This window comes from Ammospiza caudacuta, chromosome 1, assembly GCF_027887145.1.
Source record: "Ammospiza caudacuta isolate bAmmCau1 chromosome 1, bAmmCau1.pri, whole genome shotgun sequence".
Lineage (NCBI taxonomy): Eukaryota > Metazoa > Chordata > Aves > Passeriformes > Passerellidae > Ammospiza > Ammospiza caudacuta.
Window position 1 is genome coordinate 11528931 of NC_080593.1, and position 27177 is coordinate 11556107.

Genomic DNA, 27177 nt, shown 5'->3' on the forward strand with positions numbered 1-27177 from the left:
CCCTAGATTGCAAAAAGTGATTTGGCTCATTTTCAAAAACCACTACATAATTAAGAAAAGAAATGTGCATTACAAATTGTGGAGGACTTGGATCTCAGAGATGTGGGCAGTGAAAATTTAATTTGCCTTCCAAGTGCAGCAGAGAGAATTGTTATTTGTAAGATTAAGAAGCTGAAGGGGTTATCAATTAACGGGATATATCTCTAACCAGATCTTACATGGCAGTATCATATGGAGCAGTGACAGAACGTCTCAGAGCCCTGCACACTATGTCCTGTATGTTCATTCTTTTTTAGTTTGATTTCTGTGGGTGCTTCCTTCCATGAGAGAAAAACACAAGAAACCTTGAAATGAATTAGTGGTCCAACTTAATATCAGAGCAGTTCTTTTTATGCAGGACATCATTCTCTCTGTTTGCCTTCAGAGGAAATATTGGACCATGTCCTCCTGACAAGGAGCAGCAGCTCCTGCAGACATGGCACTGACACGAGCTGTGCCCAAAGAGATGGTCCTGCTGATTTCACAGACATCTCCCATCCACAGCCTTCTGTCCCATCTGGGCCTGGATATTTATTGTACCATTGCCAGAACCCTGACAGAAAGAGGAGCAGTTCCACTGACACAGCAGATGAGAAGATCCTCCTGAAATGTTTTAGCAAAACTTCTCATGTCAAAAAGAGCCAGAAATGGTGGATGCACTTTTCTGAACATAAACACACATTTTCTGACAGATTAGGGGTGCCTTGCTGGACAGGTTGTAAAAAAATGCTCATGCTGAAGCACTACCTCACCAGCAGCTGCCACAAATCCTTAAATGCAGACAGAGGGAAGAACATACTGCTGAATATAATCACACAAGGCACAAAGGAGGGCTGGTAGCAGTCTGAATGCTCAGACTAAAAATTTGGGGTAAGATGATGTACCACTGTTCAGCTTTTGACATGGAAAAACTGCAAAATATAGGTAGCATGAACTCAGCAACCCTTGTGTGCAGTTTTTGTGAAGCTCAAAGGCAGAAGCAGTGTTCCCTGCCAGGGTCAGTCAGGCCATGTAGGGCATGTGGGACTCATCCTAACCTGCCATGCCCAAATTCTGAGCCAGGCCTGGAAATGAAGGGCAGGAGTTCCTTATACCACCTACAGAATCACAGAATCACAGAATCACAGAATCACTGGGTTGGAAGAGACCTTCAAGATCATTGAGTCTCACCCATGCCCTAACACCTCAACTAAACCCTGGCACCCAGTGCCACATCCAGGCTTTGTTAAACACATCCAGGGATGGGGACTCCACCACCTCTGTGGACAGGCCATTCCATAACTTTATCACTCTTTCCATAAAAAAAATTTTTCCTAATATCCAACCTATATTTCTCTTGGAACAGCTTAAGACTGTTTCCTCTGGTTCTGTCAGTGCTGCCTGGAGAGAGACCAACCCCATCTGACTGCAAACACCTTTCAGGGAGCTGTAGAATGAAAAGGTCACCCCTGAGTCTCCTTTCCCCAAGCTCAACACCCCCAGCTCCCTCAGTGGTTCCTCACAGGGTTTGTGTTCCCAGTCCCTCTCCAGCCTCGTTGCTTCCTCTGGATGCACTCAAACATCTCAACATCCCCCCCAGTCTGAGGGCCCAGAGCTGGACACAGCACTCCAGGTGTGCCCTCACCAGTGCCGAGTACAGGGAAGGATGAGCTCCCTGCTCCTGCTGGCCACACTGTTCCTGGTCCAGGCCAGGATGGCCTTGTTGGCCACCAGGGCACTCTGCTGGCTCATGTTCACCTGGCTGTTCACCAACACCCCCAGGTCCCTTTCTGCCTGGGCACTGTCCAGCCACACCAGCCCCAGCCCATAGCATTGCAGGGGTTATTGTGGCCAAAATGCAGGACCTGGCACTTTAATTTATTAAACTCCATCTTAATGGACTCTGCCCATTCATCCAACCATTCCAGGTCTCTCTGCAGAGCCCTCCTACCCTCCAACAGATGGACACACATTCCCGGCTTAGTGTCATCCACAAACTTACTAATGAAAGACTCAATCCCCTCACCCATGTTATCAATAAAGTTATTGAACAGATCTGGCCCCAGTACAGAGCCCTGAGGGACACCCCTGGTCAGCAGCCCCCAGCTGGATGCAGCTCCATTCACCACCCCTCTCTGGGCCCGGCCATCCAGCCAGTTCTGAAACCAGCAAAGAGTGAGGAACTTATTCTAGCATGAAACTGAGTAGCTGGTAATCTCCCAATTGGGCACAGAAGTAATCTGTAGCAGACAAGAGATTGAAGGAGCTGTGAATTCCTTCAAAAGAGTTGAAATGACATGTGCTGATTCTTGTTTCATCTTCTGGAACACTGGGGGAATAAAAACTCGCTACATCAAGAGCACTCTTGCAAATCATTAACCAGGAAATCTTCTTAAAGGAAAGTCTACTGATTTTCAATGGGGTAAACTCCTAATAGTAATATGAAACTCAAAAACCACTTTGTTGCTCTGCTCATGTCTTTCCAAGTCTTACTCAGACAGGCACCTTTAAAAACAGAAATATAAATCATTATAATCAAAGTAGGGAATAATACTATATTTTAACAGCAAAATAATATTAAGACTGCAATAAATTATATAAAAACAGCATTAGAAAACCTATCTAAGATGTTGAATTATTATCTGAGGTGAAGTGTAGAGTTATAAGTTCATAAATAATAATGAATCTTCTGTTGGTAACATAAGTAATGTTTAAACTGTAGGGTTTAAACTCTGTTTTTACTGAGCTTCAAAGGCTTAAAAAGAGAAAGAGCAGAGTGAAGAGGGCACAGCCTCAGATAAAGCAGCTTTTTTCATTCACAGGCTGTGTGGGGAATGGCAGAGGACTCCATGACTGAAATAACAATTAAAATAACAACAAACAAGTGGTGCATACCCTGAGCCATTGATAATACTATCTCTAAACAAATCAACCCAGGAAGCCCCTGAATTCTGGATTGTCTGGTAAAACACAAACCAAAGTGAACTTGCATTGGAAAACAAGCTCCCATTTCACTTTGCAAATGACCCCAAAGAATCTGACCTGCCATGGATGTGGTAATTCACACTCTCTAAGGCACAAATGGCACCTCCTTGAAATGTCTGATGAAAATTTAATGTTACCTCTGAAGTCTGAACCATGAGAAAAGGCCAAGCATGACCCCAGTGTTGCACTCCTGTAAGATGATGTTGCTGGGTCAAAAGAGCGCGTGCTGCAAATACCAGCTGGTCCCTGCAGGATCCTGCTCCACCTGAGAGGATGATCCATCACCTTGCTTGCTCTCTAATGCTGAAATACCAGGGTGAGAACCCTGCCAGTGCAGGACTGAGGCTGGTAAGGCCACATTTAATGTGTGCGGCTTTACCTGAAGTTTGTTTCCATCTGTCCTGAGGGACACTGCAAAGTGCCACACCAAAGGATGAAGCCTTCCCTGCTCCACCCTCACATGCCACCAAAGGATGGCTCTCCTCTCCTGCATCCTGCTCAGCTCTGATGACTCTGGGACTCGGAGAGCTAAAAAAACCCTGCAAAGCCTTATCAGGATATCAGCACTGTGTTTTGCTAATAAGTTTCAGGTAAACTATGCCTATAGCTTGCTAGGCTGCTTGATAAGTGATTGTAAATGAGTATCTGACTTGAAAATATACTGTGCTACTGAACACAGATCTGTTTCTAATTAAAAAAAAACCAACCAACCAAACAAACAAAAAACAAAACCCAAAAAACAACAACAAAACCCCCAAAAAACCACCAAAACCACCCCCCCGAAAAAAAACCCAACCAAACCAACCAACCAACCAACCAACCAACCAAACAAACAAAAAAAAAAAACCCAAAAAAACCACACACACACACACAAAAAAAACCAAAACCAACCCTGAGAAAAAAATACAAAAGAGAGCTGAGATAAAAGATAAAGGCTTCCTTCCCCTGGCTGGAGAATGGAGACTTAGCTCAGACTGGTCCCTCCACAAAACAGCAAACGTCATTTCTATAAAGACTTTTGCTACTTCATTTCCACAGTGGTTTTAACAAGGTGTTTCAAGAGATGATAGATGATTATGTTAGCCTGCTCAACCAATGGCAAAACTGCCTCTGGTCCCATGTAAGAAGTTACATGATGCTCTGTGTATGTGTGTACACTTGTCTATTGATCTAAATCTATATAAAACATTGTTTAATACAAGAGAATAAAGTCCTGTCATGCCCTGAGTAAGCAGCTAGGATTAAACCCACAGTAATTATAGTCTATGTAAGCCTGAAAGAATTTTTATGTCCTGTTGAAGGCTGCCCTTCCCACTTTTGGTAGAAAACAGCTTGAAATGGATGATGGAACTTGTGTAAGAGTCATCAGTCTATCAAAACCTCTTCTAAATCTCCATCGTTATCTACCTGAATTTTGAATATTCAACCATGCATCCATGGGTGCAGACTAGAAAAGTTCTTACTCTGGAAGCAAAAGTCTACCCTTTCTAGCTTCTCAAACTCAGTTATTTTCCCCCTAAAAAGGAAATAATTTTAAGCAATCTTTGGTTTAGGATAGATCTAGAAAAGGCTGGACAGAATTTGACTCAGATTGTGAGAAGTTAGTGACCTTGATCTGTGCCCTCAGATGTTCTGAAAGAGGAGAGAGAGAGAGAGAGAGAGTTCATCTCCTGATAAGCGGTCTTTTTAAAAATAAACACTCAGCAATGAGGAAGTTACTGTTGCATTTAAATTACCTATTTATTTAAAGTAACCTTCAAGACCCGATATTTACTTTTGCCTGAATATAATTTATCATGAGAAAGAAAGTTGCATGGTTAGTGAGAATACATGGACATTTAGCTATTTTTCCTGTGTAAATATTTTTATTATCATCTGTTTTGTTGACTTGCAGCTTGCCATGAAGGAAGAAGCCACAGAGTATTTTATTATGCAAAAAACCAAGAAAGCTTACACTGGATTTCTGACTTCAAATCTGTCTTTTCACAATATCCCAGACAGCATTTTATCTTTGCAGAGCTGATCATTATCTGCTGAAAGAAAAGCTCCTTAAATAAAATCAGAACTGAATATAACTGTTTTTCTCTCAGCTAAGCATGAACTTTTGCAACATTCCTTGCAACTAATGATGATACCACTCAGCAGTGACTCACAGGGATTGCTTCAGTATTAGTGATGGGATTGTATTTTCCTAAGTTGCAGTGGAAGTGTTCTGTGCCTAGGCAAAAAGCTTCCCACTGGAGCACCACCAGGTGCTGGAAACCTGTTGTCTTGCTATTTAATCACAACTTCTTTAATAGGGTGTCTGGAGTAAGGGCACAAAAGTGAGATGTGCTGCAGGAGGCAGAGAGCAATGCCAGGATGGAAGAGGGGCACCAGCCACAGGGAGAGCACAGATTGTCCCAGTCCTTTGTCACTCTTGAAAATTACTAGGGAATCTTTCCGTGCTCCAGCTACTCTTTTCTCTTCTGTTTTGTTCTTGCTTTATACATGCTCTCCATGGCACAGGTTTTGTTAGTTCAACAGCCTGATACCATCTCCACTGCCCAAGATCAGGCTGTGAGAGGTTTGGCAGCCCTGAGATTGCTGGAATCATTGACAAAATCCAACAGTTGTTCCAGGGCTGGGCCTGCTCCCTATGGGGTTTGAGGAGGAGACTTCCCCAAGCAGGCTGATGCCAGTGGTGCCTGACTGCATGCTGGCATTTGGGGTGAGGGAGAACAGGAAGAGTTCATATGATGTCAGTGTTGCTTAACACAACCTGTATGAGCAGCCCCTACTTTTTCTCTCCTTTCCTTAGGATTTTTTCTCCTGAGAAGCTGAAAGGCCTCAGGAACAAAATGTTAACATTGATTATCTGCTGCTGTGGAATGCAACAGGTGCATCTGTGATTGGTCTCATGTGGTTGTTTCTAATTAATGGCCAATCACAGCCCAGCTGGCTCAGACTCTCGGTCAGACACAAGCTTTTGTTATCATTCCATTCTTGCTCTATTCCTTGCTAGCCTTCTGATGAAATCCTTTCTTCTATTCTTTTATATAGTTTTAATTTAATATATATCATGAAATAATAAATCAGCCTTCTGAAACATGGAGTCAAATCCTCGTCTCTTCCCTCATCCTGGGACCCCTGTGAACACCACCACAGATGTTCCTTAGATTTTGGTTGAGTGAAGAAAAACAGGAAGGATTGAATCTCTCCTCCTGTGGACACTAAGTTTCTGGGTTCTCTTCAGCATTCAGGCCTTCCTAAACCACAAATAATGCTTTGGAGCCAGTGAGCACAGTCCTTGCTCCTGTCATGTCAAAATGTACAAAAGTCTGGGGCCTCAGGGCAGCATCCAAGCCAGTTTCTAGGATAGATCTGATTCCCCAGCTAATCCAGCAGCCAGCAGCAGAAGGCAAAGAGCACTCAGGGCTGTCTCTCATCAGAGGCTGTCAGGAGAGGGAGAGGACAAGGCTGGTGACTACCCTGGCACTGGCAGCAGATGATCTGGGTTTGGGCCACAATAACAGGAACTAGTGCTTAAACATGGGACCTTGAGTAATTTCTGGAAAATTTCTAATCTGTTTAGAAGCCAGATTTTTTAGATCTTAAAATGTGCAGTCTGGAATAAGCTTTGAGATGGTCTGCAGGAAGGACCAAATCCATTTTCCTCTACCTACAGTTTTTTGCTTTTGCAATGATTAGAAGCATGCCCATTTTTACATCAATAACTTCTGCCTAAACAACACTTAGCTCCCCTTAAAAAAACCTGTGTTATCTGTGTTTCCCCTTTTCCCCTTCTTTTCTAAATTCTCCGATGGCCTCTGTTTTTTAAACATAAATGGTGTTCACTTATTAGAGAGGCTGTAGAAGTCCTAGGTTAGTATGACTTTAGTTTATATACAACTTGAAACACTTATTGAAATAATTTCCTGAAGGGGTCCTTCCCCTTCTTTTTTATCCTGCAGAAGGAAGAGCAGCACCACATGATTTTCACAGGTACAATTTATTTACAAGCAAATCCACGTCCTGCTTATCCATACAGCCAGCTGACAGATGCTTGTTAGCAGGTGAAAAGAAGGCTACTTGTTAAAGTGCAGCTGCTTCCATATTTTTTTGCCAGCTGCATATCAGACACCACCTGGCAGGAATTTATTCATTAGATATTACTTTAACAAACAGCAATGAAATGCATTTAAAATGTTAATTTGGAATGTTTTAAGGACTAGGTCATTGATGAGGAAATATAATGCTAATTTGCTGTGACTGTTATTGCTAGTGGCTATAATATTTGATTACCTTTCGAGGTTTGCAAATGAAAAAGCCATTGTCATTCTGAAACAATAAAATAGCAACAATTCTTTCCCATATTTGTTAGTAAATAAAAGACATGGTGGATTCTAGGTCACAGAGATCCAGCTAAACTCAGGCTTTTGACAAAAAGTTAAGCTCTTGTTGATAGCTGGTGAAAACCCCTATATTCATTGTATTAACATTTTATCTCACTATAATGGGACAATCTGAAGATCTCTTAAGGGAATTACTCATAATGCTTTCATTTTACCCTCCTGGGGTTGTATTTTTTAATGAGGCTTCTTGTCCTTCCTCAGTTTATTGTAAGTAAAAAAGGTATTGCAGCATAAGAAAATTTCATCCAAGTTATAAAACCCAATCATGGAGAATTATTCAAAACAGAATATTTGAGTTTAAGTGAAGCATTTCACAGATAAGGTACTCAAACTGGAATAAAGGAACACACTTCATTAATGGTTTAGCTTCTCCTTTCCTTTACTTCTTAAAAATATAACAATCCTCTCTCCCAGAGGGCTGATCTGAATCCATATATCAGTAACAGTGAAAAAATAGAATTTCAGGAAAAGAGTTCATTTATAAGACTGGGACTCAGCTCCCAAAGAATATAATTCAGTTCTGATTATTATATTACTAGATCTCTTCCTGGATAATTAATAGATGGGATAATCTGTAATACATAATTACAAGAAGACCAAAGAGTTTCAATCTAATTTATTGACTTAGTATTTTATGAAATGGAAGTTCATTATGAAAAGGAGGAAGTATTTTTTGGTTTGACCTTCTCTTTATTTAATTGATACTCCACAGAAACCTTCATGTCCATTTATTTCCTAACGATGTCATATGTGCTCTGTGAGAGTGGGTAAAGTCACACAGACTTTCTGTTATCACTTATTTACAGCAGCAGTGTAGCTCCAGGGCTTCAATCCATGAGAAGTTTTAAATATATTGATCCTGTCTCCTTTCTCTTTATTCTGACCCCTGAAGGTGAAACAACACCTCCTGTAAGTTAGAGAGATGTGGCTTTAGAAGTGCTCTTGGTGCAGGCAGGCAGCTGGGTGAGATGTAAAGTCAAGGGAAAAAACTTGAGGGAGAGTGAAAAGAAAAGGTTTGCCTGAGGTTTTCAGGAGACACTGAACCTTCCTCTGTTAAATCTTTCCTTATACAAGAGAAAATACAATCTCAGTTTTGCCACAAAGAGGATGAGGCAGCACGTCTTGCAGGTTTCATGAGCATGTGCCACGATAAAAGCCACGGTGCTGGATTTCCATGTATGATATTTTCCTGAAAATCATAGATTTTCCTTTCAAAATTCTCATAGTCCTTATGTATCATGAAAAAACTAATAATAAAAAAATTGATGAAAAAAAAAAAATCTTATGTCCACAGAAAAAGTGAAGTCAGGCTGAGGTTTCTGATGCTGCTGGATGGCTCAATATTCTCAAAGCTGAGGTGGCACATTTGGGCACTACTGACACAGACACCTGTAATGGCAAAGCAGAACCCAGAGCATTTCTAAAGCAGCAGCCAGGAACATGTTCAGATTAACAAGGATTTTTAAGGTCTTTTCCCTTTTCTTTCCCTCGCATGCTACCATTACAAAACACCTTAGCTAGCCATAGGTTGGAAGACATAGTAAGATATCAGTGCCTTTTGAGATTCACTGTTATGTCCTCAGACACTCCTGTGACTCTTTGCAACTCCCCATAACAAAAGCAGAGTTCATCTACACTCAAGATTTCATATAAATAAATCCCATGGGCAAAGCAAGCACTTGGTACCCACCTGCTGCTGGGCATAAACCACCTAACAGCAATAAAATGTTAAGGATTTAAGTGAAAATTCCACTGAACATTACAGCTTCACATAGTGTCATGTCTCCCTTTCCCTAATTTCCCCTTTTTTCAAGAGAAATAGTTGGCTTTTAAAAATTTTCAGGTATTTTCAGTGAACTGCACCATTTTATTTTTGATTGATAAACATACATGGTTAAGGAAGGAATGACTACCATTCTCCTCATAAAATCTGATCATGTAGTTAAATTTAATTTTATTTCAATTTAGATTTTCCCCCCACATTTATATTTATTCCAAATGGCCTTTTATAATGACCATTTCTCTGCATTTAAAGGGTTTGTTTCTGCTACCACCAAAGTCATTAGTAAGAACAAATCAGGAGAAAAAGCAGGACTGGTCCTCATAGGGACTAATAGATGAGATCAACTGCATAGTAAATTAGTTCCTGGGGGTATTTTTTTCCCAGTATTTGGAACGGGAGCAGTGCAAGAGAACCTTTGGTGGTTTCTGAGAAAATTAAAGGCATTTTCTTTCTGTATGTTCATTCAAATATTCCAATGCTCATTCTGCATGCTGCTTAATTACAGAGATCTAATTAACCAATCTGAAAGAGATGTTCAGAACTGAAGAGTGATAATGGAAGATTAACTTAATTTCTCAAAAATTAGAGAATCCGGATTAAAAACAATGTTATTTTTTCCCCTACTATTTTTTTACCTAAAGTTGAGAAATGAAGTAATAAATGCGTAGATAAAGGTCATAAAAAAAAAAGAAAAAAGAAAAAAAGAGCATAGAAAGGTTATGTTATATTTTTGGATCAGTTGTTTCAGCATCTTATCAGCCCAAGCTGCTCACAGGACAGAGAGTGTGGGCATGAAACAGATAATATCTCATCGGATTGTGCTGCTGGTGCACCCAGGGAAGCTGTACAGGAGCTCTTCAGCACAACAACTATTTATCTTTGCATTCAGCAATGTGAAATAGCACTCCTTTTAAACCCACACATGCTCAGAAAGCTGTCTGTATGTGCACCTATGTACCTGCCCACATGTGCACATTTACATTTAAGAGATGTAAAGATTCTAAAGGAATTAATGGAACAGATTCTTGCTGTCCTCAGGGAAAGGAACACATTAGCCATGTGAAGAGATGGAGAGATAAGGAATTTGGAGTGTGTGATTCATTCAGCCAATTAAGACAAATGGCTTATAAAGACATGAACCACATCCTGAAAATATTAATTTCTCTGTACCAACTGCAAATGGAATTCATGACATTTGTTGATGGCTACAGCTGTTCTGATGAAGTTGCTCAAATGTAACATGGAGAAACAAGGAACTTTACTAACAGAATAGGGGATTCTGTCCTCAGAAACTGCAAGTCAAGAAAACATCTGGTGTAAGCCATTGGTATGCTGATGCTTCTAACTAGTAAGGGTTAAAGAATTACCAGGGATAACTCACAAACACTGAATAGGAGGGTTGCAGTGTATGGTGTTTGATATGGTGCTACCAGTGCCAGGGAACTTCAGTAAAATCTGGTGTAACATGGTTGATATCTCAAGCAGGTTCAGGTAAGAATAATGAAAATGGTTGCAAGACTGGAAAGAATGCTGCATTACACATTATTTAAGGGATAAGTATTTGGTTAAGTGAAGGGAAGAGGGAATTATGGACAGCAAAGGTTGTAAGTTACAGCATTTCTGACCCCACACAAAGAGAAAAACAAAACAGAAGCACGGTGGAAACACTGTCACTGGAGATTTTCAGAACTTGACAGGACAAGGCTCTGAGCAACACGAGCAGGAGCTTGCACGAGATGACCTCCAGAAGTCCCTTCTAATCTAAATTATTCTCTGCTGAGATTCCATTAATTTGGGGTGTGTGTTATAAATACAAACTCAAGCTTAGCCATATGGAGTGATTAACTCATGCTCTTTATCATCAAAGGTAGGTATTTTTAATGCATAAAATGTCATTCAACTTGTGGGTAGATGTCATTATTTTCATCTCACTCACCTACTCCATAAGACATACTGCAATAAAGTGGATATTTTCCTTGTATTAGCAACAAGATAAAATACTCAGCTGTTTCCTTCCTTTCCCCAGCAAGCTCTTGCCTATAAATTCAAAGCAAATTCAAAATCACTGGCCCCAGAAACAGCATTAGTCCTGCTACCTTAACAGTAAGAATTTTTCTGCCCAGCTTGAAAATGTGCATACATCCCCACAGCCTGGAATACAATCAAATAATTGTTTGCACTTTCAGAATGTTGTGGAATAACTATAGGTTTCCCATCTTCCTTCCATTTTTACACACATCCTGATCTAGAGAAAAGATGCTTTTTCCCCCTGCAAATGTAGTTTTTCTGTATAGAAAGGCAGCAGCTTTTGCTCTGCTACTTCCAACAAAGCCAGATTAATAGAACAATGAGGTTAGGAGCACACTGCAAAAAACAATTCAATCTAAGAGCAAAAGAAATAAGCTCCCAAGCCTATTTTAATACATTTAAAACCAATATGTATTTATTTTAAAAGGATTAGGGTTTATTCCCAACTTAACTTTTCATAGGCAGAAAGACGTGTTTCAAACTGCAAGCAGCCACCTATATCTACAATAATGCTGTGATCCTTTGACTTTGACAGACAAATATCAAAAGACCTTTCATGTGAAAGGTTATCCAGATGAACAATATTGCTTCATTTCCTCACACCACAGAAAATGCTTGCATAAAAAGAAAAGAGCCAACCTTCTACATCAAAACAATTGGAAATTAACCCACCAAGCCCTGCTTTCACCACTGCAGCTGTATGAAAACAGGAACCTTGGTCTTACATGTCCTGATTATTATCTCTCTTGGCTTATTTGTCCACAAGCATCTGAATGTGAAGACTAAAGAAGGCAATTTCTGTGTTTATTGGCATGGATTTTTTTGACACAGCTGCCCATCTGGTCTCAGCTGTGGAGAGAAGAGTGCACAGCATACACTACAAGGTTATTTTTCACAGGATCTGAACTGATGCTTATCTTCTTCATGGCTGAAATGATCTCATGACAGACTGGCCATTTTCATCTTCCAATTTTCCTGCTCAAAGAAGTTTCCCTCTCATTCCTGTTAAAAGGCATCATCCCACAAATTTAAAATTCTATCTAAAACCTCTTGAGTTTTCCATCTTTTTAGGTTGTTTTTTATTAACCCTGCAGTCATATATATAATAATTCTAGTGAAAGATTCAAGGTATTGACTGACCTTACTAACTACTGCTTCTTGTACATAAGCTTCATATTACTACAAGTGAAAAATACCACAGATGCTGATAAATGTGTCCTTAGCTGAGCTTCCATCTAACCTTATCTGGTAGATTTTTTCATAAAACAGATCTCTGACTACTTAAGTCCTGGTATATTGGCCAAATATTCCTAAGAAATTTTCTATTTTCATAGGCAAGCTCCACAGGCACTTAGGTTTTCCTGTGTCTTTTAAGAATTTTTGAATATGTTTCCTCATAGCTCTGCACAAATGTCATGTCAGCACCAACTTAGTTGTTCCTGAATCAGCTCATCTCATTGCCCAGTTAATTCTTTACCTTTCTGCTGAGACAAAATCATGATTAAAACAAGGTGGAAATAGATCTTTCCCCAGGAAACACATCCAGAGCACATTTGCCTTCCATGATCATTTCAAGCCTGTGCACCCTGAAGGCAGAAGAGCACAGGCTTGGGTTGGTGATCACCTTTCCAAGAGCTACAGACAGAGCACCCAGTGGTGACAGGCTCACCTTACCCTCATCCTCTGCCATTTGAATGCCGCTGATCCCATATTCACCCTCATGTGAAAATCCAGGATTTTCAGTGGGAAGTTGCCCATTGAATGTACTCAGTTATGTAATAGGTATAATATATATTAAAACAGTACATTTTTGTATAAATGCACAGATCTTCAGTAGACACAGTAAATACAGGACTTTTCTCTATGTTACATTAGTAGTTACATTATCACCAGACATTGCCTTAGACAATGGCAGAAGGATTTCAGTCAGACAGCTTTAAAAAGGTGAAATTAACCTCTGGGCCTAATACCTGGCTTTATTTTGTTTCAGAAAAAATCCTAAGGAGACGGTATTTTATTAGAAGAGTAGACTTGTGAGAATGAGAATTCACTGCAGCATTTCCTGGGAAGGGGGGAGTGGGGTTGTGCTTATTAGGATTCCTACTGACAGGATGGCACTTTGAATCAAATGTCCATCAACAGGTTCAAAAGGCTCCATGTGTTACCTTCACAAAAGAGTTAAACCCATTACTGACACAGCATCCAGTGAAACTAACAAAAACAATCTATTATCTGGTATGTTTTGTTCCTGGGGATGTATAAAATGAAAATCAATACCAACAATGTGAACATTGTGAGGCAACACAGGTGCTGCTTGTTTTTGAAAATAAGAATTCTTGCTTATGTTGGTACTCTGTGAAATGTTCCAGCATTTCCTTTAGTTCACTTACTAGTTTTAAACAGAAGACAATAAGCTCACTGGGAAATCTGCCTCTGACACAACACTGAATTTCTCTTTATGAACTGAAAGCAAGCTGTCTGACTAGGACATTGAGGACCAGCAATTTACAACCTCAGCTGTAATTTTAAGTGCTCACCCAATGCAGGGATTGAAGCTTTCATTCTATAATTATAGAGGAATCAAGGAGTAGCACACTAATGTATTGAGCTACAATGCCAGCTATTTATAACTATCACTTCTTAGGCAATATGTTTTTAATATGTTAGGATGGTATGGTTGTCAAAAACAATCCTTCTTCTTTCTTTTTTTTTCTAACATAGACTCCCTAAAATGGCTGAAAAATGCAAATTATTTTTAAAGCTTTCAGTATTATAGTATTTTTAAAGAAAAGATCCTGTGAAATTTACCAGGATTAGAAAGGATTAGTTTTGGTCCTTCCGCCTTTGTACCTATGTAATAAGGTACAAGGAACATCAGAATAAGATATTTGTGAAAAAAACCCAAAATCAAACCACAAAATCCAAATCACCATGACATGTAATGAAACCAAGACAGAAGGTTTGGGTTCAAGGTCAGTCTACCAAGCCAAGGCACTTCACACCATTCTGTTAGTCCACTCACCTCTCGGAAAATGTCTTTTTAAATTCTCTTATTCAAATATAATACTTTGGCTACAGTTCTACAGAGGTAACTTGAGTCTCAGGTTTGTTGTTTTTTTCTGATCTGATCACCCACCAGCTACCCAGATCCCCCCTGGCCTTTACTCTCTCTAGATGAAATATGTGTTACAGATGACATTTGTTAGGCAGTTTGCTCTAGGCTCTAGAGAAAGCCATGTTTACTTTTGGTTTTTCAAAGTTTGGCTGCAAGACAGCATCACATGCATAAAACCATCACCTGGGTAAAATCAAAGCTTTCTGTGGGGACAAATGAAATTAGGTCACACTAAACATCCTCCAGGGATATTTTCTTAGGTTCAGTGCAGTTTATAAACAAGGAGAGAAAAAAAAATATATGGAAGAAAAGGAAGATATCACTAGTAACTGTAACATTTCTGCTGCAAAATATCTGCCTTATTTTGCATTCCAGCCTTCTAGTCTGTGTTGAGCCTTGCACCCACACCTGACAGCTTTGGGATCCCATGTCTCCCCTTTTACCAAAAGCTGCCTTTTGCCCTCATGGCAGTGTCATGTTGTCCTGACCCTCCTTTAGGTATTTCTGGGCAGCTTGGAAAGGCCTGTGGCTCCTCTGGAAATAGGGTAGGGACCCTCCACTCTCAGGTAGTTCTACAGTGAAATCCTGATATGGATAGAGAGTCTTTCCAGGTAATGCAGATCAATTCATTCAGCCCCCTAAAAAGACTTATCAGCTTGCCCCTTACTATGTTGTCTGTAGAGTGTCCAGCACAATAAAACCTTACATTTATTAGAGCTTTTGATGTCATATTATTGTACAAATAATTATTAATAATGGAAAACCAGGTTGAAATTATTCATGAATAACCTGTTATGAAGTTGATTTAGTGTCTGGAAAACCCTGACTTGCATACCCAATTAATGAATACGGTAGCTCAGAATTCAAGTGATGCAGTTTTCAGCACAAGCTCTCTGCACTGCTCCCCTGCTCTGGCTGTGGCTGAGCTCATGCTCATGCAGCAGGCAAGAGGGTTTGCTGTGCTTTTCCAGCTCACTGATCTGAGGACACTCACCTTAACTAGTTTCTTGTTTTGAAGATTGACTCAGCTGAGCATGTTCAGGGAGGAAGCTGAAGCACAGGGAGGGGTCTCAGGGGCAGCCTGGCAGTCCATCACACTTACCCAGAGACAGAGAGGATGGTTTATCCTCATCCACAGCCAGCTAATGGACACTCACGCACTCTGACCCACTCCTGTTTGCTGTGGCTGTCTCCATTTATCCCTGATCTATAAAGGACACAGAGGAAGGCTCTGGTGTGTTCACACACTCAGCTCTGCAGAGCTGAACCATTTACCTGCTGGGATAGATGGGCCCAGCACTATTTGTCTCTCTTGCCTCACACCAGCTGGATCCCAGGCATGTGAAAACACCCAGAGCCTCTATCCTTTCCCTCAAAAAATTTATCCAAATGTCCAACCCTTGGCTGGGTACAAATTTCAGGAACCTACATGGGTTCAGCACTCAACCTCTTACATTCATTTCTCTTACCTCGTTCCCTTGATCCAATCTCTGATATCAGTGACTGATGTGGGATTGTCTGCACATACAGTGCTGACAGCCAGGTTACTTTTTGACACCCAGGAGGGATTTAATTGCTTTTTTATACACTGACTGCAGTGTAGAGTGTGCCCTTGATAGCAATATGAGTTTCAGGATAAAATAAAAAGCCAAGGCATAAAAATTCTGGCCAACCAGCATGAAAGCAGAGAAAAAACTTTCTTTTTTTTCTCCCTCCAAAAAAATAAGTTGATTTTTTTAAATGAAAAAGATATTTTGCTGTGTTATTCCGGAAAGAGAAATATTTTATATGGATAGATTGTAAAAATGCTTTTCTTTTTTTCATAAAAGGATATGAGAAGGATAAATATGAAATGTAGCTAATGGGAGACATTACATTTGTGAAGGCTAGCTCTCATATTTAGCACTGGTTCCAATACAGATATATTTGTAAGAAGGATTTTTTCAGTGCACATGCCATCTCTATCCATTTCTTTTCTGTACTGCTCAGTGTCTATTTTTGAAATGCTACCCTACTGTTTTATCTAGCCTTATCCCCCTAAAAGGTCAGTGTTTAAGCTAATTGCCTTGAATACCTCTGGCTCAGGACAGGGCTGGCTCCCTCTGGAAGTGTCTGTCTCCCTTATCAACTCACTGCAGAAAGAACTTCTTCAGACCCCATGCCTGGCATTAGCTGAGCAGAGCTCGTCACAAACACATAAAATTTCATACACTATCAGCTCTAGTAATTTATTTCTTGTGGTGACAAGTTTTCCAGTCTATTTTCCAGTGGTGACATGGGCCACTTTCTCAATGCCAAATCCTCAAACTGTTGAGTAGCAGGTAGAATTTATTTCTCTCTGGCCCCTCAGAAATATGCCATTTTTTTCTATGGAAGGAAGGAATGAAGGAAGAATGACCAGAAGTTGAATTTAACTGATGACACAGCTGTGAAGTGATCCTGACACCTGCCCTGGGTGGTGCAATGACCCTGGTCTGGAGTAATTATTTTACTTCCAGTGTCAGAGGAATTTGTCTCTGCTGCTGAGCAGTCAAAACTACTGCACTCTTACAACTTGGTGCTATTCGTGTTGCATTGAATCATATTTCTTATTCGCTTCTAAAGCTGAAGACAGATATGTAAGCAAGAGAAAACTCAACCTGAAGTTCAGTTAAGGTTCCCTGTGTTAAATGACATGTAAACTCTGGTGTGTGTGTGTCTCTGTACACCCACATAGACATGGTGCTGCATAGGTAACAGATAGGAATAAGACAAGTTTACTTTCTCTTCTGTGAAAAATGGACAGCAGAAAGATGAAAATAAGGTGAGGTTTTAAAGTAATTAAGGAAAAAATATCCCCTAAACCTTTCTCCCATAATCTGACCTTGGTTTCCATGGAAACAGGATCAGACACTTCAGTAGCAGGAAAAACTCTCATTTAAAGGTGTCACCTATAGAGAGGAACTACTACCCAACACTGACACACACCCCAGCATAAACACTCTGAGAGATCAAAGTGTCAATACAGATCCTCTGTCAGTGGTTTGAAGCAAAATATTCGTCTTTCAGAGGAAAAAGAGGAGAACCAGACCCTCTGCCCTTTAGTTACTTTTGGTTCCTTGGCTGTATATATGCGTGTGTGTATATATATAATGTATCTATATGCAGACACACACACACATATATATAAAATACATATATACACACGCACATGTGCCCACACAGAAATTACACCAAAAGGACAAGGTCTGCTTTTGTAAGTAGGAGAGGCTTTAATTGCATGCTGCCAAGCCCCCTTGCTGCTGATTTAGCTTTCAGAATCCTAGGAAGGCTCCTGCACAGAGGCAGGTGGTGGCTATGGAAACATCTCAGCCAGGTGCAGCAGTGAGTTAGTCTGAGGTCCCATCAATACTATGTTCCACAAGTATAGGAAATCTTAGAGATGGACCATAAATAACTTGCAAAACCATAGTCTTCTTTGTTTCATTACAAAACAAGAATGAAGGGAGTCAGCATTGGCATCAGGGTTATTGACAATACAGATACACATCAAGTGTATTATAGAACCTGACATTCCAGTTTATTGTCCCTTTTGATTTTTTTTTAACACCCTATGTTTCTTGTTTAACAAATTGTTCTCAATATGACGTATTCACAATAAGCACCATAAGCACAAACTGAAACACAATTTCCTGCTAGCTTCAGTGGAAATACATTAATCCACTCGATATTTCCCAGGACAATATTATCTCTCATGTGCAGGCTATATTTCTCTCACTCGGCTGCAGAGGGGAGAAAAAATCCTTGAAAATCTGCTTGAGAAGTGACATGCAAGAAAGTCATAGGTAAACTGCCTGTTTCTCATGTGAAGACTTTCTTATCTATCTATCTATCTATCTATCTATCTATCTATCTATCTATCTATCTATCCATCTATCCATCTATCATTCATCCTTGTGGCAGCCTGACATTTAATAAAACCCTCCCTCAACATGACAGTGAAGTTAGATAATGAAAGAAAGACAAGAAGGTAGTTAGGCTACTGCACTCCTGACTGCTTTGAAATGCTGCTGTCATCTGTTTCTAACTGCTTTGTATCACAGGGGCATTTTGTATATCAGGAAAGGAAGAATACTGTCTGCTTCTGTTAGAGACAAGCCTCTTTTAAATACCCACTGCTGTTTTTCACACTCATATTCTCAAGGCCACCTATGCTGCCATGCCCTAAAAAGATGCAATATTAAATGCTACCAGGACTCTGGGAGGGGTTGATTACTGGCCTCTTATGATGCACAAGGCTAAAACACTAAATTATTCCTCACTGACTTGACAGCTGTTAGAGAGAAATGCCTTCCTCCAATAGAAATAAAAAGGGAAAACATTAGAACAAGTTCCAGTTTTAAAGACTAAGAAGACATTTTTCCATTTTCTTTTTCCTTTCAAGGGCTTACATTATGCAGAGTAAGCATAAATCTCCCTGCAATTCAGAGAAGTGCTAAGCTCTTACTTGGGATACAGCCCCATTCAGTGACAGTCCCTATGAATGCACTTTCCTCCTTGCCTTTCCAGACATTTTGAGAATATCAGATGTTTTGGAAGATGTGTTTGTGAGCTCCTAGCAAACCCAGTGTGTGCTGCCCTTCCAGAGCATTGTGCTCCTGGTGCACACTGAACCAGCTCTGGCAACTTGTGATCCCAGGTCTGCCCAGGGAAGGTGTGATCTGTGGGAGATGGGTGCCTATCCCCAAAAACTGCCATGCATTTTCTAGAGGCATTCTGAGGACATGACCCAGGGATGTGCCTGCAGGAGCCAGCTCCTCGCAACTGCAGCTGTCACAGTGAAGACAAAGTCCAAAACACTGCAGCCATGCAGTTGAGGAAAGAGGAAGGACAGAGAGTTGGGAAATGCTAATCTTTGGGCAGAAAATATTACTGATGTAATGTGGGACTACTCATGAGAAGATTTAAAAGAAAATTATTACTCAGGGATATTTCTGGCTATGAAGGAAAATCTCCAAGAACATTTTTACATTTTTTTTTCCTTAGTTCTTAGTAATTTCTGCTTTGGGATGGGGCGGGGCATCAGCCGTGCTGAGGACAAACATGAGAGAGAAGAGGGAAACATCACAGATACTGATGGCTTTGATTTCACTCCTCCTCCCCCTCAAAAGCTGCCAGTTTCAAAGTGGGGAGACAGAAATCCTCCTGTCTTGTTGACAGCTAATTCCATCTGAAAACAAACTCCATGATCAACCTGCCACAGGGGCTTGGTTTGAATCTGCCTTGTAGTTTGTGTGGGGGAAAGAGGATCAGTAGTTGTATGATTTTTTCCAGTCCTCTGCCCCTAATTCAGGCGTCCCCAATAAGTCAATCTTCGACACTTGAGAGTAATGCCTGGGTTTGGTTCATGTTTAATTACATCACTCACCCTTTCCACTAATAAGCACCTCTGTCTTCCTGACTCCTGGCAATAGGATTGACGTTTCACAGGTACCATCATTAAAAACAAGTGACTACTTACATTTTCCCAGCTTATAAGCATTCCTAATACATCTGAACAGAAAATACTTTATTCTTGGGAAGTAAGAACCGTCCAAAAAAGACTCCTTTTCATTATGATGACAGCTTGTCTAGGGTAGAAACTAAAATATTTATTTGGATAATGGCGCATGGACAGAAGCAAAAATGGAAGATCTTTTGCTGAATAGAAATGGAAGTTTGAAAACATGAAAGGGGTGTCTGTTATGGTACTGATTATGGAATCAGAGAATTGTTGACATGGAAAAGACCTCTAAGATCATCGAATCCAAATGTTAATTTAGCACTGCTGTATGTCACCACTAAACCATGCCCCCAGATGCCACATCCACATTGTTTTTGAACATTAGCAGGGGTGGTGATTCCACCACTTCCCTTGGGTAGCCTGTTCCAATGTCTAACCACTCTTTCTGTATAGATTTTTTTTTCTAATATTCAATCTAAACCTCCTCTAATGAAATTTGAGGCCATTTCCTCTCATTCTGTTACCTGGGAAAAAAAAAGACCAACCTCCACCTCACAATAACCTCGCTTTGAAGAAGTTGTAGAAAGGAAATGATCTTGCAGCTGTCTCTGAAGAAGGAGCTTTTGTGTCTATGTACAACTCTGGAATGCATAGGGGCTCTCCCATAATGAGCTGTGGGGGGAGGTTTTCAGTGGGAATGGAAGGGGTTAAAGAGATGGACTCAGGAATGTGGTGCTGAGTCTTTTGCCTTTGAATACAGGCAGAGCTTTGGGTGGTTTGGAAAAGAAGGGCTCAAAAGTTCTGAATTGGAAATGCATCCATGCTGAACTTTCAGGCAGGCGGAGAGGATTTGTCCTTGGTTTGGGAAGGATAGCCCTTGGAGCTCCAGAGGGAAAGAGCAGAAAAACAGATGGAAGGAAATTAATTCAATAAAAATAAATTAGACCTTTTAAACAGTATTGTTTTTAATATTTATGATGCAAAGAAGATTTGCATTTTTTCTTTCAGTAAAGTATATGTCTCCATTTGACCTTCACTGCCTGACAAAAATGCTTCATTTAGCCTGAATGGCAGGCATTTTTTTCTCTTTTCATGGACATTTCAAAAAACCTAGATACTGCTAATTTTTTTATTCACATTGTAAAATGATCCTTGATGATAAGAAAATGGTAATATTTGCTCATACCACATGACTGGATCAAGGTAGCCAATGATCTGTATCTGGGTTGCTACAGCGTGATGTATTATACTTCATACAATTTGCTGCAGGCAGAAATCTTAATTAAGGCCTTTCCTAAAGAGTGACCTTCAGAGACTGAATTTTTAAAATTGGTGTAAAAATAGACAAATGCCCTAAAATCATTAGGGGAGTTGTTGAAAAGTGTTAAATGCACATTTCTCCATCTCCTCTTCACAAACAATGATTATTTGCTGCTTTTATCGAATGAGTTGTGAGGCGTTTTCAGCAAACAATCAGCCTTAATGTGTACAGAAGGAGATTTCCACTTGATGTGCAGAGCTCAGTTACTCAGCCTCTCCTCCAGTTCCAATGCAAGCTGCATGTTTGATTTGAGAATTTACTCCCCTGGGCTCTACTCATCGAAATTTTACCACGCTCATGGATATTCACTGTTTTGGTTAGCTTGCCACATGTGGTGTCTTGCTCAGCTTTCATCAATAATCCTCTGTGCCCAGCACACATTGGCATCTGGGCGGGTTTGGCTGCGGAAGGAAGGGATTGCAGGCAGCATTTAGGAAGCAAACTGACCCTACTGACAATAAAGGGCTTGTAACAGTGGGTAGAGCCATGCAGGATGCAGTGGGATGTGTATAAGTGTCTCCAGGCTGTTTCACTATGAATTCTCAGATGAAACACCCTTATGATGCCAGACGGATTTTCTCATTTCTCCCACCCAAACCAAAGTGCCAAACCCCCTGGCAGTTTTTGCTCTGTTAGCACAGGGGCTGAAATAAACCCACCAACCTCACCTTCTGCTGCAGGTCCAGGCTCAGATTTGATCTCCAGGGAGAAGGCAAGCAGTGACAGCACCCCTGCACCCCTCACAGGGCTGTGGCAGGTCATGGCACACACATTCCCAGCAGTGTTGGCTATCCTGCTGTCCCCTAACTGCTGCCTCAGCTCAATTTGCTGACTAGCTGAGGGACACCCTGCATCAATATAAGGAAAGCTGATTCCAGTTACCACAAGTTGGATAAGCCACTTAAATTTTAAAGATGAAATATGCTTTCAAAGTAACTTTTAAAAAGCTTTTGACACAAGTTATCCCCACCCTGCTCTACAATGCAGCTTTCTTCATGGGCAAAGTTGAAATGAAGCAGCTGCTGAAGCTTATAGAGAGCTCTTGTCAGAGACAGAACTTTTGTCTGCTTTTTCTGACAAGCAGAAAAACTCTGGCTTTTTAAAGCTAAAGCCTATTGTGAGAGGTACAAACCAGACTCCTGGCTAGACTCACACAGACTATTCCACTTAAATAAGACTGCACTATCAGTTTACACAAGCTGAGGGACTGGCTGGACTGAGGACGATGATGATGATGGTGTGTTTTCAGGGAATGCCAGGGTCCAGGAGGTGAGGGCATGGCAAAGGCAGAGAGCCTGACTGTCCCATGCTCCAATCCCCGTGGGGATGTGCTGGGCAGTGTGACACTGGTGGCACCAGCCCAAGGGTGGCCCTCAATGTGCTCATGGTGCACTCTGAGCACCAGATCCAGTCCAAGCAATTCTCATGAAACACTTCTAATGTCCTGTCCTCACAGTTCTTGCCACCACACTTTCCCATAAATAAATATTCACCTGTAGCTCTCCAGTTTGGTGCAGGGTTCATTCCTGGGGTGGCTGGGATTCTGTGTTAGGTGGGACTAAAACTAGGTGGGATTTCTCTTTTTATTCCCAGTTCTGCTACAGCTCTTCAAACATGACCTGAGGAAGATCACTTCATCACCCTGTTATAGTTTCCCAATCGACAAAGCAGAGATAATTGTACTTATCTGCAGGAAGCAGGGAAAGGTCTAATCCTTGCCAAAGAGCTTAAACTTGCTCAGATGCAAGATGCAATAGCTGATCAGGATCACCCAGCCAAGCTTCTCTCCAAAACTCTGGATTCCAGCGCCTGCTAATGGCCCCAGTAAAAGCCTTGGCAGAGAAACACAGATGGCAAACCATCCACCCTTCCCAGTGGGGTGTCCTGTGGCATCCCTGACCTGTTCCAGAGCAGAGGCAGAAGGTGAGAGCTCCAGCATGCGTGCAGTGCTGTGATCTCACCCTGCTCTCTCCACCAAAGCAGCTCCTCGGCTCTGCTCCAGGCTGCTTGACTGGCAGAGCCTGGAGCTAAGGAAAAATAAAAAATGAAGCAGGCAGACAGCTCAGTGGCAGCCTCACACGTCGCTGAGGAGATAACAGGCCAATGCCTATAATGATCTGCACTGAATCATTTGCCACGTTGGTATCAGAGGCTCTCAGCTTCACTCAAGGGCTCTCTCATCCAGGCTGCATCCCAGATGACAGTGTTAATACATCAACAGGGCTGTAATGAAATCTGTCAGTGTTGCCCCTGCACCAAACACTACTTGAAAAAGCAGATGTGTAGCTCAGATTCAGTTTATTGCTGTCTGAGCCTTCCTCACTTACAGAACCAAAGAGTGATTAAGAGGGGAAAAAAATCCCTGTCTGTGGAAAGTTGTAGTGAATACTGCATGCAGCTTGGAGCACAGCAGAATAACTTTCTGGACCCTGTTTTTTTTTATTATTATTATTATTATTTAAAAATTATTGTTATCATCATCAAATTTCAAAGAGCCCCCTAAATATTTCAAGATGTTTAAAAGAAACCCCATAAATCAAGATAGCTGGGCTTTTCTGCTATTGTACTGTTTGGACAGTCACAGATCACAGAAGTCACAGATCACAGAATATTCTGAGTTGAAAGGGACCCTCAAGGATCATCAAATCAAACTCTGAAGTGAATAGCCCATTGAGGGATTGAACCCACAACCTTGGTGCTATTAGCACCATGCTCTAACCAATTTTGCTGGCCTCAGGGTCAGTGTAGTTCCCCTTGGAGAACAAAGCCACTGTCATAGCAGTGTGCTATGGCTCACAGCTGAGCCTGTTTTACCATTTGCCCAGTACAAGTCACCTTAGGTAATATTTTTATAAGTATGTAGTACCTTTCAGAGCATAAATCCTACTGACTGCTAATAAAAAATAGGCTTATATGTGCTTAATTCCTATCTGAAAATGAGACAAAGTCTCCTAGAAAATGGTGACATTTCAAAAATGAACAAACTCTCTGAGCTTTCTGTTCTGTCTTTACTGTTGCTGGACAGAAACAGGACCTGAGTATAAACCCAATGCACCTGTGTTCCCTGAGATTGCTCTTTGCATCCTCTCTTGAAGGAGAAAGAATCATCCTAGGCACTACAAGTGCCAGATTCCTCTCTGACTCTAGACAGCCCCAGTGGTGAAGTGTGCACTGCAGACATCTAACATCAAGTTAAATGCAGCCATGCACTTTGTGTCCTGCTGTGCCACAAAGATAAAACACTTCTCATCTTCTCAGCATCCCTTCTTCTCTGCTTAGGCCTGTCCAGCCCCGTGAGTTTGCACCCTGCGTGCTCCCCTCTTGTCTCAGGTTCTCCAGGGTACAACACTCAAAAGCAGCAGGAACAAGTCCTGTCAGACAGTAAAGGACAAGGATTTTGCCATCCCAGCCTACACTCTATCACTCCTTCGCGGCAAAATTGCAAGCAAGGGAAATTCTCTTTTCCTTTCTCCTGTCCTTACAAGGCAAAACAAAGTCTCCAACAGCTCCTCTGTGCTGCTGAATGTGGAGAAAATCATCTTGGTGGGCCACTGTCCTCTGCAGTGTGTGAGCAAAGCCTTGCTCTCCACCCTGAAAGAGAGGCATGAGCAGAAAGGTAGAAGAGATTTTCTCCTCATACCTTGTGTATTCTGGTAATTAAAGCAAGTCAAATGGATGCAAGTAGAGGGTTATTTTGGTAATTGCCTATCTCTAAGGTATAAAACAGTATATTATGTACCATCTACAAATTAGGATTCAAAAGCAAAAACATGTGTTTAATTTTGATTTTAATTGCCTTTTTACTTCAAACATCTATTTTTCTCCCTGGTGCAAACAGACCTGAGGAATCTTGCAGAGATCAACAAAATCTTCCACAAATGCCAGGCATTTCTCTCGTGGTGGTGCTTGGCCCTGTGAGCATTTAATCTGCTAACTTTAACAGAAAGAACAGTCTAATTTCTACAGCCTGCTTATTTTCAAAACAACAAATATTTACTGCATACTGCACTCTAAAGGACCCAATTATTAGTGTACCTCTGTTTGATTATCAATGACACAGTAATAATACCAGCAGCTGCTGAATTGTAAGTGAAAATAACCCTTTGTTCTCATTTTTCTTATCTGTAGACTATAACAGCACTCATGGGGACAATAACCTATGAAATAGATTAAAAGCCTGTTAAATGCTATTTTCAGCTTGGCAGATCACCAAACCCTAGCTTACCCTTAAGCTCTGTTTCCTTTTAAATATTCCTTTTAGTATAGCCATGTGACAACAGTAATGTGCTGTTTCACAGTGATTAAGTAACTGCACAAACAAGAGGTTTTGGTTTATAAACAGGAGCTGGTCTCACAGGTGAACAGGGCTGTGCTCCACCAAAGACACCAAGGCTTCTGGCAGAGGCTGTAGTGATTTTCCACCTGGAATAATCTGTTCTAGTGACTTTAAATTAAACAGGAGGACACTGTTGGTTTTCCATTTTTGGTAAGTGTTGAACCCTCTTTTTTGACTCCAACTCCCATTTGCAACACTGGATTCTGATTAGAAGGGAAATAATTAATATTTGTTCACTGAATAATTCTGAGCTGTGAGCTAAAAATTCAAATGCTATGAGCTGGAGTGGGGATGATGCAGACCAGGCCCTTCCTTGGTGTGCCAATCTCCTCTTCCAAACCTTTGATGACTTGGGTCTACTTTGTCTGTCTGAACAGAGGAACAGGAAAAAAGGGAAAAAACCCCCAAATTAGAAGGAATAAAGGAACCAGTAATGAGAAAGAGTTAACAACACTGTTTTTTGTAGGGAACAGATAGGGAAGACAGGGAAACACAGGTCTAGGGTAAATGGGACCAGGAGCTTTAGTACCAGTGAGGGAAGATGGGAGAAGGATCCAGTGCCTGGCACTGCTCTGCTGGAAGCAAACACCATCACAGGGTAGACTGTGCTTCTGTTCAGACATGGGGCAAATCTGTCAAGTGCAGCACAGCAGGATTTGTGTCTTCTGCTTTCTGTACTCATTTACCATATTTGGTTTTGACCAGAACCTCCCCCTTGGAGCTCAGAAGCTCCTCCTGTAGAAAGCTTTGACTTGCTTTACATCTTTTTGCATCAAAACAAGCCTGTAGGTAAAATCCCAACTATTTCTAAATTCAGCTGATGGGAGAAAACATAAATAAAAATTATCTCCGCTCCTGCCACCTTCTAAATAGTTAGAAACAAAACTAAAAGTTGTGTTTGTGTTTATGGACATATTTTGGATGTTTCTTTTAAAATTTAAATTGGAAATGATCATCTGACTTCCATATTAAGAAGGAAAAGCCTTTCCTTTTTTTGATGTATAAAGTTTCATCAACCTCTCACTGCAGGGACAACAACAGCACATGAAATTTTAAGCTGTAAGAAACAAAACTCCTCTATTTGAATTTCAGCTTGCTAAAGGCACAGAGACCTCTCACACACCTGAACATTTCAAAAAACAGGAACGTACCCAAGACTAAGAAATCTTCCTGTTTATTCAGGCAAAAGTCTGCTGCCTTGAGAGAATGAAAATGTGGGAAGAAGACCAAGATCTAAAAGCCTTTAAGACACTTTTTCCTGCTCAGCAGCAGCCCACCTTGCAGCTCCTTAGCCCCAAGTCATTCCTGGGGGTGGCTCCTCCGGATCCTGAGCTGGAACAGGATCTTCTTGCTGTTAGAACTAGGCCATTATGTTCTTTAACCCAACACACATAAAACATTATTCTTCAAATCTCTTTGTATTCTTTGCTTGCTGCTGAACTGTGATACTCCCCCACAGACTTTTTTCTCCCTTCCTTTTATCTCTACATCCATATTCAATGTGATATGAATTTTAGCATGGTGCTGGATCTCATGCTCAAATGCTCTTTCAGTGTCACCAGTATCACGATACAGCCAAAAAAAAAATTAATTCCTTCATGCCTATATATCATTTGTATTGCTACTGGAAAACATGAGGGGATGACAGGTATTTTAGCATTTATCTCATTTCCTTCTCCAATTTCAATGTACAGAAGACAGATCTGCAGGAGGAA

At 40.9% G+C, this 27177-nt stretch overlaps 1 protein-coding gene across 1 annotated transcript in view; it reads right to left on the bottom strand.

Annotated features, from left to right (window-relative positions):
- ADARB2 (adenosine deaminase RNA specific B2 (inactive)) overlaps positions 1-27177 on the bottom strand; it is a 305116-nt gene that overhangs the window by 136520 nt on the left and 141419 nt on the right. The window lies entirely within an intron of this gene.